This window comes from Canis lupus, chromosome 7, assembly GCF_011100685.1.
Source record: "Canis lupus familiaris isolate Mischka breed German Shepherd chromosome 7, alternate assembly UU_Cfam_GSD_1.0, whole genome shotgun sequence".
Taxonomy (NCBI): Eukaryota; Metazoa; Chordata; class Mammalia; order Carnivora; family Canidae; genus Canis; species Canis lupus.
The window spans coordinates 46,520,601-46,531,276 of record NC_049228.1 but is presented as its reverse complement, the minus strand read 5'-3'; positions in this window follow the sequence as shown (position 1 = coordinate 46,531,276).

The following is a 10,676-nucleotide window of genomic DNA, read 5'->3' as shown; positions in this document are numbered from 1 at the left end:
AAGGAAATCTACTGCTAAAAGCATCCTTCACTCCCCTTCACCCAGGCTCAGTTTCCAAAAACCAACACAAAAGGCATATTATATATCTTTAGCTCCATGGCCTGAAGGTACCTGACTAGAACTGGGAGCCTGTCCAGTCCAGACAGAAGGAAAATATTACCCTTCTATTTAACAAGGCAGTGCTGAAGGATTAATCATTAAGTAAATAGCAACAAGCCAGGAGGTTTGCAGGAGGGACAGAGTCCCACCCCATGTTCTCAATTTTTCTGGGATTCAAGATGGAAATTATTACAGGGATAGTTTGGAAGGGGCTGCAGTAACAACCACCTTCCAGAGCAAGATGGAACAATGCATGAAACTTCAGGTCTGACCCAGCCAAGAGGGAAGTTCATTCCTAGAGTCCTCCAGAAAGCTAGGTCCGTTTGAACAGTCTGCAAACATACGTAGAGTTGATAAAACCTGTAGAGTGTTCATGGTCCTGCCATGTGTTGCTGCATAACTTTAAATAAGGCATTTAATCTTTCTGAGCCTTGCCTTTCTCAATTTAAAAGTGTATGTGTTGCGTTTATTGTCAGGTATGCTGTAATTAGAGACACATAGAAAATAAAAATCCTCAGAATGGTCACTTGGAATGCCTAAAACTTCTCAAGCCTCCCTATTGTGAACACAGACCCACATAATAGTTGCCTTTTTAAAGAAAAAAAACTCTGTAATTTGAACCAGAGGACTTGAGGCATTTTTCTGAGTAAAGTGACTCATATGCATTCTCTTAGGAACTAGCTCAGGCATTGTCTCATCAACGGCCTCACCTTGAGGTTGCAATATGCATGATGGAACCCCACATAGCTGCACAGTGATAAAACATAGACACTTCATGAAATGTATTATCTTGAAGATGATTCCCCTTTTATAAAAAGACCTTTAAAAAGAGTCTACCTATGTTTGGATTTAATTTGTCTCCTGTTATCATTGTACTTATTAATTTATTCCACCAAAAACAACATACTGGGCATTTAAAGTGTGCTGAGTTCAGTGCTCAATGTCAAATGGAATATAAGAAACCATTAGACATAATTTCAAATTTATAACACAGTCAAGGTAGAGTGAATAGGGGAAAAACACAAATAAAATATGAAAATCAAAATATAAAACAAAATTTGAAAGAAGCACTGAGAGCTGATAGAGCAGTCTATAACTCAATTTTTCTAACTCTATATAGGTTGGCCTCAGATGGAGGAAGGGATAGCCCCCATGGTAGTGGCACTCCATATCAAGCTGAGGGCATCACAGCATCACTCAGGATGTCAATACAGGTAGTGAAACATGGTGAAGGCACATAAGATCTATTTCCTGAAGGACTCACTGGAAAGTAGAATGGGAAAAGTGTCAGATTAAGGCCTGATCTGTAACCCTAGCCTCCAATCTTGCCTCTCCTGACCCTAATCCAGATGGAAAGGTACAACAGAGTTCTTGCTATGACATGCCCATCAGAGATGAGAGGGGGCTACTTACTGGTGTTGAAATTTGCCAAGGTCTTCTTGGTACAATCCTAAATGCTTGGTATATTAGTCAAATTGCTGTATCAGTGACTCAAATTTCCTTGATGCTGTTAGGCACAGCAAAACTCATAGTAAGATGATCCCTGTGATCATCATAAAAGGGTATCAGAGGACAGCGGCAGGAGTTTATCTTCACTAGGTAACTCTATATCAAGTCTGTCAAAGGGATACTATAATGATCCCAAAGTCCATGCACTCTATATCATAGGAGGGATGGCAAATGGCATACCAAAGCTGCTGCCTTATCCAGGACTGAAGAAGGAAGCAGAAGAAGAAAGAGAAGGGAAAAGAGAAAAATATGAAGGGTCTCATCTCAACAGACAGACTACCAGTTTTAGTTGCCGTCTTCCTTTCCTAACCTCTCTGACTCAGTCAAGAACAGCCTCATTTTCTTGTTTTTCCAATCCAATTGGCCTTCAAGGCCTAGATTCCAACTCTCTTTTGACTCTGCCACTTGAAAGCAAAGTACCATCCAGAATAGGCTGGATAGAATGAGAAAGAAATCAAATATGCTTGGTTTGGACTTCTATATTTTTCAGAACCATTAACCAAAATTAACAAAAGTTAATAATGCACACACACACACACACTAACCTTTCTTAAATTTTTTGTTTCTATACAGACACACACACATAAATATATATACATGAATATGTATAGGAATTAAATAATAATTTGATCGTGTTAAATAAGTGGATTAAATAATGCATGCTGCAAGGTGTCCCAAAAATGCAATATTGACATGGTCTGGAATACATAAATTTCCATAGAAGAAAGAAGAGACTAACATATAGTTTTGAAGAATGGGGAAAAGTAGAATATACTGAGAGCACTTAGAAGGACATTCTCCATGAAGGCAACTATTTTTATAGCCTTGGCAAGGCTGTAAAGATGGAATGAATCTCACATTGTGGGAGATAATTACTAGTAAGATTATTTCTTCTTTCCAGCCCTTCAGAGTACAATGTCCAGTTCCCAGACCCCAGCCTTCTGACTCCTCCTCTTGCTTTCCTCCTCTTATTCCCATACTCACATCACTTTGGCAGGATGGTTTCCCAGGACACCTAAGCAAGGAAGTTCCTTTGTTCTAGCAAAAGAGATATTGTGCACTCCTGTGATATTTGCTTATCATTTTCTCTCTTCACTAAATCTTAAGTGGTCGTAGGTCAAGGGTCTGTCATGTCCACAGGTGCATAACCCAAACAGCCCCTAGCACAGAATAGGTTTTCTAGTTACTGAATGAGTGAGCAGATGATTATCAGTCTCAACAGTGAGATCTAGTCTGCAAATCTATCCTGAAAAAAGTGACGTTACAAATACAAAGCTGAAAAATTATGTTCTAAGTCCTCAAGAACTCAAGATCTAGTGGTAGGATAGGAAGACGAATTACAAGGTAATGTTATAGAGTTTAATAGACACATGTAGTGTGGTTGAAAGCATGGAAGGAGATATCAACTTTGCTGGAAGGGTCAGGGTAGTCTTCACAGAGAGGGTGAACTTTTTGCTGAGTCTTAAATGACAGGAGGAACATTCATAGTTTAGCTAGCAGAGAGTAAAGCGGAAGATTTGAAATAAAACTAGTATAGTGAGCAGTCCAGTAAATTGGAGTCAAGAGATGCTTTGAATTACAGGCTTTGTTTTATCTACAGAGAGTCACAGCCAGAGCATACTGCCACAAGTTGAAGTTTAAATTGCTTTAGATCGCAAGTTCCCAAAGGGTAAGGACAATGTCTTTGGTGTGTTCTCTCAAAATTTCATGCCTCCTGCACTGTGGGTGTTCAATAAATATTTAATAATAACGAGTTGATTAATTGAGAGCATTCATGTTCCATATGCATGGGTAGAGCCCTCTTTTCATTTTAATTACTGTTGCTTTAATCATCATTAAATAGCATTTCTTAGATAGCAGTTTGGTTCATTGTTAAACATGCGGGTTGCCTGAGTTTCTAGCCCTAAGGTAAATAGCAGAATGAGAGAATAATCCCCTTTTCATTGCTGGTGAATGATTTTGTGACACTGCCTGTATAAAATGGATGCAGTGAAATTCTGGAAGAATACTTATTGACAGAAAGCACCTGAGTGAGTGCTGGAGAGGCGGGGTGAGATGCGGAAATGTAGGGAATATCCTGGCAGGAAACAAGAACTGAGTGAGCAGTTTATCACACAGCAGAGGCTGAAATAAAAGGACAAAGAAGTCTTCCAATAAATGTGGCAAGAGTCAGTTGGATTCCTGGCCTGATGGTGGTGTCCAGGGAGTGGATCATCCAGAGAGTTCAGCTACTGGTGAATGTGCTCCAGACCAAATGAACCCAGCAGGGCTGAGATAGAGCGTAGAAACACACATGTATGTCTGAGCATCGTTGCCAGTGTATTGTCCACAACTAGACTCTCAGATTGTAAAAGGCCAGTATCACCACAGCTGTGTAAAAGGCAGTCATGACTCAGAGCAGCAGAAGCTTTGGAAAGCAGTAAACTCTAATGCAGAGGAGTTAGCATCATGATCTAATGCAAATTTAAGTTAGATAATGGAATGGCAGTGAAGAGAAGGCAATAGTTGTGGAGGAGGAGGAAACAGGAGCAGAGGTGATAACATTTACAGCTGTCTCATAAGCACAAGTGGACAAAGTATTTGTGAAAGCAGGACGACCAATTTTCTGCCTTCAATATTATCCAGGGCCCAGCACAGAATAGGCAATCACTACAGGTCAAGTGTGGGGCTTTCATGCAATCACTCTGGACTATCTTAATTCATGTTAATAGGTATTAAATATCAGTTACTAGTTTTCCATTCTTGCCACGGTAGATCTTATTATTCGCAAAACATCCAGAGTAGTATTTTAAAAATGCAACTCAGATTGTATTACTCTCCTGTGTAAAATTCCCCAGTGGCTTCCCACGGTATAGCTCTATGATTTTTGTTGTACAGGAGTCTCAAACACAAAAGCCTAGAGGGACCAAACTGTAAGTGTTAACCATATATTATAAGATTGAACTGACCTCTGAAATTTAGTGTGCATGTGACAACCTTAAAGGGTGCTACTGCTCCTTACCTCTAGCTATGTTTTGGCATGTGAAATGTGAACCCATATTTGCTAGAACTTCTAGTTTTCCAACACAAACTGGATATCTACATTTTCAAGTGAAATCTAATTTTGAAATGTTGGATCAAATTTATAAAATATAGTTTATGCCAAGCAAAATGTATCTGCATGATGGTACTGTCTACTAGCTGCCAATTTGCTCCTCTGGGATAGGACCTAAGCCAGTCTACAATTGGTGTCAATTCACTTTATCTCATGAATGCTGGAATAGGGTTAAATTTTTAGGAAATATAATCAGTGTTGTGAAAAGCAAAAAGCCAAGTCACAGGGCAAAATGTGTATCTGCAGAATCTAGAGAGTAGCATCAAGGGCTGAGGATAAAAGATTAAGGCAGGAGAGTTCAGTGGAATATACAGTATGTCACAGCAGCAAAGAGAGGTTTGTGGAGCCATGATTGTTCAGTAACTTCCTCAAAAAAAGTCAGACTAATGAGATTGCCTTCCTAGTCCCTTACTTCTTATTTAACATGCCTGGTCTACAATCAGGCAACTTCATCCTCAATATTCACATAAGAAAAGGTAAAATAACTCAGAAGGAGAAAGAACATATTATTAACCAAATTTTCAGAATAGTATCCATCTCTTCAGAGGGCTGAATGGATACACAAGTTGCAAAGAATATGGCCTTACTGAGTGAGATAAGAAAGTATACTTCTTGGTAATAGTGCCCAAAGAGGAACCACTAAAACATGGGTACTTAATAGAGTTAAGGAATAATACCAATGAGTATCTGAAGCAAATCCAAAATGAGAGACATGATTAGTCAATAATGGGAAAAATCAGAAGTTCAGAAAAGAGGAGAACAGGTAAGTATGATCAGAAAACTCTTCAGAGAGAAGGTAAGACATGAGATTTTTTAAAAATGTATTGATATATTGTTTCCATGTCTTGGCTTTTGTAAATAATGTTGCAATGAATATAGAGGTGCATGTATCTTTTCAAAATACGTATTTCTGTACCTGTGGATAAATACCCAGTGGTGGAAGAGCTGTATCATATAGTAATTCTATCCTTAAAATGTTTTAAAGATTTTATTTATTTATTTATTTGAGATAAAAAGAGTGAGCAAGAGAGAGAACACAAGCAGGGGGAGCAGCAGAGGGAGAGAGAAGCAGGCTCCCCACCAAGCAGGGACCCCACCCCCACCCAACATGGGGCTGGATCCCAGGACCCTGGGATCATGAACCGAGCCAAAGGCAGATATTAACGAACTGAGCCACCCAGGTGCCCCTATTCTTAAATGTTTGAGGACTCTCCATACTGTTTTTCCACAGTGGCTGCACCTATTTACAATTCTACCAACAAAGTATGAGGGTTCCCTTTCTTCCACATCCTCTCCAACACTTATTATTTCTTTAAAAAAAAATTGTTTCCTAGTATGGTTAACACACAATATTACATTAATTGGAGGTTGCAGGAATAAAACATAGCGAATTAACTTCTCAGTATGTTATGCTATGCTCACAACCCTACTACAATATTGTTGACTATATTCTCTATGCTGTGTCTCTTATTCCTGTGACCTATTCATTCCACATCTGGAAGCCTGTATCTCCCACTACCTTTTACCCATTTTTCCCATTTCCCCACCCCTCTTATCTCTGGCAATCATCATTTTGCTTTTCTGTATTTATGGGTCTGACAACCTAAATGTCCATCAATGGATGAATGGATAAAGACACACAAATGCACCCCCCCACACACACATGCACAATGGAATATTAGTCACACAAAAAAAATGAAATCTTCCCATTTGCAACAACATGGACAGAACTTGAGAATATTATGCTATGGGAAATAAGTCAGAAGGATAAAGACAAATACCATATAACTTCCCTCATATGTAGAACTTAAAAAACAAAAACAAATTAACAAACAAAACAAACCACAAACAATATCATAGATAGAGAAAATAGATTGGCAATTACCAGAGGAGAAGCAGGTTGGGAGATGGGTAAAAGGGCTAACAGGGGTCAATTGTACAGTGAGAGATGGCAACTAGACTTTTGGGAGTCATCACATTGTAATGTATACAAATGTCAAGTTATAATGTTGAACCAGAAATTTATATAATAAAACAAAAATGACCAGAATTTTAAAAAGGAATGGATTGATAAAGTCCTCATTGATTCATTAATCCAACAAATGTTTATGAGATGCTAGGTATGGCTCTAGACATTGGAAATCTAATGAAGAAGAAAACAATGTTCTCATAGAGTTTCTATTCCAGCATAGGAAAATAAACAATAAACAAGTTGACAAATAATTTCAGGTAGTTATTAGTGCTACAAGGAAAATTTAAAAAGGGCTTAGGATATGAAGGGACTGGTGTGGTATTAGAAGCTAGGGACTTCTTAGGCATCTATGACCTAAGTGATGGAAAGGAACCAGTCAAGTGAAGGTCTCAGGGGAAAGTATCTCAGAAAGAAAGAATGGCAGGTGTAAGGAGAGAATGAGCTTAGTGTGTTCAAAAAAGGTGGTATAGGAGGGTAGTGCTACAAGAGGAGATCAGAGTGGTCATTGAGGAGGGTATTGTAGCATCTAAAGGCATAGTAAGGATTTGAGTTTAGCTCTATTTTTTTAAGTGGATAGCATTAGAGTGTTTTAGGTAGAAACGTGATATGATATGAACAATATTTTTAAAAGATCACACTGCCAATTATATGGAAAAATGACCTTAAGGATAAAAGATAGATGTAGATAGACCTATCAAAAGATAAACACAGAATACCAGGCAAAAGGAGTAAAGGGGCTTGAGTTGTATTTTGACAGTAATGAGTTGCCATAAGATGGGACAATGAAATAAATACAAAGTTTTGAATGCCAGCTTTAGGAATTAATTCAATCCTTAAGGAGAGCATTGAGGTTCTTGACCATAGGATTAGTGTGATAGTAGAGCAATTATCTATTTGCTTGTTTATTACCTATTTCCCACTACTAGAACATAAACTTCATGAAGTACTTTGTCTTATTCTCCAGGTTCCATCACCATCACTATCATCAACACAAAACTATAAGCACCTTGAAGGCAGACACCATGCTAATCTGAACACAGTTATTAGCACAGAGTAGGCTCTCAATATGTGGTTAATGAATGTGATTAATGAAAAAAAATGATAGAAGGTTGTATTTGAGGGGATCCCTGGGTGGCACAGCTGTTTGGCGCCTGCCTTTGGCCCAGGGCGCGATCCTGGAGACCCAGGATCGAGTCCCACATCAGGCTTCCGGTGCATGGAGCCTGCTTCTCCCTCTGCCTGTCTCTCTGCCTCTCTCTCTCTCTCTCTGTGACTATCATAAATAAATAAAATAAAATAAAATAAAATAAAATAAAATAAAATAAAATAAAAAGAAGGTTGTATTTGACATAACAAATTGGATTTAATGGAGAGATATGGGGATGAAGCAAAGAGGTTGCTACTATAATACAGATTTGATGAGTTAAGGCACAAAGCCAAGGAAAGAAAAAAAATGGAAGAGAGGACAAGAAAACCACCTATATTTGGGGGAGAGTCAACAGAATTTTGAGATAGTGGTGACTTGCTCATAAAGGATAAAATTGAACAAGAATTTGCAGAAGATTACAATGGAGGAGTGGAAATAGGCAGTATAACAAGAGGGAAGCTGAGCCATGACAGGACAGAAAACCTCGAGCACAGCCACAAAGCAACAAGCAAGGATGAACAAACAAAAATCCTGGGAACTGAGCACAGAAGCTCTGAGTAGCCCATGCCATGAAGGAGAAGATCTGAAGGCGGGTAGCACCCCATTATGGGGCAAGAGCTTCCAATAGGGTTGCTGAAAACAGACTCATTGGAAAGACTTCCCATAACTATTTAGATGAATTCTAATGGCCTATGTACACGTTTTGAATATTGTCACAAAGAAGAAACATGGAATTGAGCCATTGGATAACAGTGCCTGCTTTGCTTGTGAGGCAAGGCCCCAGGTGGCTAGTTCCAGTGTAATGCAGCAGAAATGCAGAAACACACACTAGGTACCAACAAAACACAGGTCATCCTGGAGGCTGCTGTTAGATAATAGAAGGACAAAAATGCCTTCCCAACACAATTTGAACGATCTAGAAAAAACTCAAAGAATGAGCTACTGGAAATTGTTTTCTAAGTGGAACATCAGAATGATTTACAGAGTTACAGAACTATGGGTTTAGTCTTGGGTTTCCAGACTGCTCTTGCCAACTTTCAACCAAGGATTCAACAGGGAAGGACATGATGGTTGTGGAATAGAAGGCAGAAACAGATATAACTACAAATCTATGCATGCGTTTTACAAGTGTTTAAGCTTTCTCATTGTATTAATTTGTTCACGTTTTTGTTGCTGTGCTTTCACCCTGACCCATTTTGCAATGGACTTAAAGAATTGTGTGACATATTTAGTATTTTTTATTCTTTTATTTTTATAAGTATGTGTTGGTAATCAGTATCTTGATAATGTGTATGATCTGTGTCTTCAATCCTGCATCTTTGTCCATTCTCTCTTTGTTGACTTTGTAAAGATCTTTTAATAAAAACAAAATATGCAAACATCAACATGATTAACACTCATAGGAATCATTCTCATATAGGAAATTATTTAAATCACCCATTCCAGCATGCTCACTATGGCAATAATATCACTTTCATACATTTTTTTTATTTTTTTTTATTGGTGTTCAATTTACTAACATACAGAATAACACCCAGTGCCCGTCACCCATTCACTCCCACCCCCCGCCCTCCTCCCCTTCTACCACCCCTAGTTCATTTCCCAGAGTTAGCAGTCTTTACGTTCTGTCTCCCTTTCTGATATTTCCCACACATTTCTTCTCCCTTCCCTTATTTTCCCTTTCACTATTATTTATATTCCCCAAATGAATGAGAACATATACTTTCATACATTTTATTGTAAAAGAGGACACACACAGAGTTGATATTCCCACTTCCAGTGACCCACAGGCAAAATACAGGCTGCAATTTGTTGTCAGGTTCTGAATCTGTTTGGTGGGTTGATTTCACTGGTCCTTTTTAGAGTTGCTGTCTCTGGCTTCTTGGGGCTACAGGGACTTCTAAGTAAGGGATAACTACAATGTTCTAGAAAGTAAGGGGTGGTAGGAGAGAGATGAATTCTTAAAGCTTTCTAAAGCATCTTAGCATAAAGCTTCAATAGTTATAATGAGATTTTCTGTTTGGATGTTATGACACAAAGCCCGTAAACTTCATATGAACCCTTCCACAAGGTGCACCATAGTATTCTATACTATGTGGGTGCTGGTCACCATATCATTGAAGTTTGGAGCAAGAAGAGATAATAAATGCTTGATAAGGTGTTGACAATTCAGATCTCCACATCTACTACGTGTGTGGCTCATCATCAGCTTTTATCTTTCAAGAAAAATCAGTGATGACAAAGGCAGTACAATGGGCTAGTCCATGTCACAATGGAGAGCTTGTGATTCTCTTCCTTCAGAACCAGAGAGGCCTCTTGATGAACTAGACTCTAAGAGTTAAAGCTTCTCTGCAAACCCACTTCTTGCAAAGATGATGACAATGATGATAACATTATAGGTTGAATTGTGCTCCCCTAAAATCCATATGTTAAAGCCCTAACCCCCAGTAACTCACAATGTAACACCTTATTTGGAAATTGCATTGTTGCAGATATAATTAGTTAAGATGAGGTCATACTGTAATAGGGTGGGCCCCTAAATCAATATAACCAATACCCTTATAAAAGGAGGAAATTTGAACACAGACATGCACACACAGAGAGAATATCATAGGAAGATGAAGACAAAGATCTACAAACCAAGGAATATCAAAGATCACCAGCAAGCCAACCAAAGCTAGGATAGAAAAATAAAACATTCTCTCTTACAATCCTCAGAAAGAACCAATCCTGATGGTACTGCATCATAGATGCGCAGCCTCCAGAACTGTGACATGATAAATTTTTGTTTAAACCCCCAAGTCCATGGGGCTTTGTAAAGACAATTGTAGGAAACCAATTCAGGAAATAAGTTA